A 3323-nucleotide genomic window follows, 5' to 3' on the forward strand; every position below is an offset into this window, starting at 1 on the left:
ATTTCACATTCTTGTCCCGAATCACGTCCAGCGACACCATGTAGACCAACTCCCAATGCCCTTGCAGCGACCCCGTCTCCTATTCCCCATTCACACGCGTGATGACAGGCCAATAATCTGACCTCCACCTGCATATATTAAACTTGTTTATGCACCTTTGGGAGGGCTTTGAAGGCAGTTCTTGAGAGAACGCCCCTCATGTCTCATTCATGAGGCCGGCTCCCCATTGATTCAGCTGCTGTTTAATCTCGGCGGTGGCGCAATATTTTCCCACGTCAAAGTCACCGTCACTCCTCCCTCAGCCTCCGCTGTCACACGGAATTACCTGCCCCACCCTCCTCCGGCTGAGGTGACTCCAGGGGTACGCTGGGGATCAATGTGGAGCTGGAAACAATTAAAAACAAAAGTTGACCATTAGCAACGAATGCGGGGCCACCGGCGGCTGCCTATAGGCTGACTAATTGGCAGAACATCACATCTGTCAATAATTCATGTTTCGCATTAGTTAAATGAGTCTATAACGACCCCCAAAAGGTTAGAATTGGGCACGCTAGTGTGGCGCCGCATGCGGTGAGGAAGTAGTCAGAAAGCTAATGGCATTCACTAATTCATCATGGTCACACTCAGACCACCAGAAGAAGACGTTATTGATTCCTCAAAGTAAACATTTTCTCCATTATTTAGATGGTGTTGGGGTACCCGGCTCGTCCCAAGAGAGTCGTTACCGGTGACAGTGGTAGTCGTAGATCTGGATGCTGAAATCCTAACGGGTGCTGTAAGTGTCCCTTTTTCCTCTTGGTTGGACAATAAAGTCTGTGCATGTTTGTGGTCACTGGTACAAGTAAAACATGTCTACATCATATACACACATTTTAGCAGACTGTTATTATCGCCCTTGCTATCTGTAAAAAGACCAAAGGAAAAACAAGTTTAAAGTCGTATGCGACCCATGTCCAGATCCTTCAAACCAGACCGGAGGCAGGTTTCGTATGTGGTCGTGACTCAGACACAGTTCTGATGTTTGGTTACGCGAGCTCAGTCCAAACGGACATGTCTGCTTCCATCAGACGCGTACGTTGCCGTCGCCTCGGATGAGCATCTTGCTGAGGGGCGCTGACCGATCCGGTTCAAGGCGCGCTGTGACAAAGCAAAACTGTGGATCTGTTTCTGTGGACCCATCAGTCAAGTCTCCACCAAAGGCCCTTACTGGAGTTTGACAGGTCACGTTTTGAAACATAGCTGGAAGTTACAAAAAACTCAGATTGGAGCAACAGCGGCTGCTGACGTTGAAATGGCAACTCGTGCGCCGGACCAAGCAGATGCTTCATTAACATCTGTGCAGCAGGTTTAGTGCCCACCCCAGTGATCAGTCAACATGCTGGTGGGGTTTATCAGGTTTTCTGGGACTCTCAAACACGCCACACGTGCAGTATATGGTTCATGTATTACTAACAGGAAATTTGAAATTGTCCTCGGGTTGTTAGGCTCCTGCTCTGTCTTATCCCTCGCTGTCTTTTCTCTCTTTGGGTTTCTCTCCAGGACGGGTGGGGCTGTCGTCGTGGCAGGTCCATCCACACCGGCGATCAGCACCAGCATCTGCCTGCTATGGTCTCTCCAGCCGCTCTTCACCGGTTCTTTAAGAACGTCTGTTCCTGCCTGTCTTCCTAGTTTCGTTGGTCTGTCCCGGTCCCCTCCTCAGCACCACAAGCCTGACCTACAGCGTTTGTCCGAGTCCCCCCTGAATCATTCCCGAGCTATTTTCCTGGTGGATTGTTTTTCCGCTGTGTTGTTTTCCGTAGCTGTAACTGCACCTTTTGCTAAGTTCTGCCTGCAGCAACACCGGTTCTCCTAACCCAAACCAAACACCATGTCATGTACCCGGTGGCTGCTGTTAGTCTAACATTAAACGGGATAAAAAGAAAAGCTAAAGTTAAAATTGTAGAAAGGTCAGAGGTAACTTGCTTCACCTCATCGCAGCCTTTCAGAGGGTTCAATAAACCAATCATGCTTAGTGTAAGTGTTTCATTGTGAGAGGTGAATAAGGTTAGGTCGATTCAAAAATAATCCAAGGTTAGCAGGGAATTAAAACTATAAAACCTGGCATAAGGAGAATTTTTAATGTGATAGTAAAAGCAGACACAAGAGCTCAGCGTGGTGAGACACCAGTGCAGTTTATATGTTTGCAACGCCCGCTTGGTGGCGCCCCCCAGAGGCCACCCGTAGGACGGCAGCATTGTAAAAATCGTAAGGCAGCTTTATGAATTGTAAATTAGTCTGGAAAAGTAAAACATCCTTAAAGATGTCCCAAAACCTCACCTACGCCTGAAGTCGTTGTTCGCTGTCTTGCTAGCCTTCGTGCTAAGATGAAAGAGTTTCGTCACGTCTCAGTATTTGTGTCCATGGAGGAGACATGTAGCCGATGAAATACCTCAGGAGAAACGGGAATTAGCAGCACCATCTCCATATCAAAGCATGAGCCACGCCTCTTCCTGGGTTTTCTATATTTCTATATTTTTATGTGGTGTGATTGTGCTGATGGCATAAATTGATACCCCGCCGTGGCACCTTTAACTCCGCCATGTGACATCCTGTAATGACACGGGTTTTCAATTAAACGTGTGACCACACCTGTCACTCCCTCTGCACCAGACTATTTCTTCCCTTTCTGAGAATATCCCAACTATTTCTACCGTTTCTTCATCATTACATATGGCGTTATTTGCAAGCGGCTCCAGAGCTGCCGGCAGTGACCTGACTCTTATTTAGCTCATTTAGATGGCAGCTTTGTTTACACCCAGTTAATTATGAGCTTCCTGAATTTGTTCACCAGATTCTAATCGTTGCCTCACATCAGAAAAGCTACTCTGACTCCTGCCGAATGCAGAATTTAATGTCTGCTGCCGGAAAAGGTTATTAACCGAGCCCAGTGCCATATACTGGTGTACAGTCACTCAGACAGAGCTTTATCATGGCTGTACTCACCACAAATTTGCTGTTATCTTTATTTACACTCATGATAACAGGGAGTATAAATTGAGATTAAAGCAAATGAAGTTTATTGGAAATATTTGACTGCGGATTTGTGCTCTCCCGCCGGCGCTGCAGCCGTAATAAGGCCATGAGGGTGGGTAAAGGATCAGACCTGTCACGGAGGAAGCACCAGATAGGCTCGGGCCAAAGGAATAAGGGGCTAAGCTTGAGTATGAACATGACCTGCTGCCCGGGCTGTCAGCGAACACAGCCTGCTGAAAATCCTCAGCAGCAGTGAGGGATTTTATTTTATTATTTTCACCAGAAACCACACCGGGATGTGCCTCAGCTTG

The 3323-nt window shown here is 47.4% G+C and overlaps 1 long non-coding RNA gene across 1 annotated transcript; it reads left to right on the top strand.

Annotated features, from left to right (window-relative positions):
* Positions 1–221: 221 nt before the first annotated feature.
* LOC115251319 (uncharacterized) lies at positions 222–1759 on the top strand. The gene is made up of 3 exons (XR_003889887.1): positions 222–361; positions 685–775; positions 1540–1759. It is a non-coding gene; the product is annotated as an uncharacterized lncRNA (long non-coding RNA).
* Positions 1760–3323: the final 1564 nt, after the last annotated feature.

The sequence above is a fragment of the Takifugu rubripes genome, chromosome 10 (assembly GCF_901000725.2).
Source record: "Takifugu rubripes chromosome 10, fTakRub1.2, whole genome shotgun sequence".
NCBI classification, from domain to species: domain Eukaryota; kingdom Metazoa; phylum Chordata; class Actinopteri; order Tetraodontiformes; family Tetraodontidae; genus Takifugu; species Takifugu rubripes.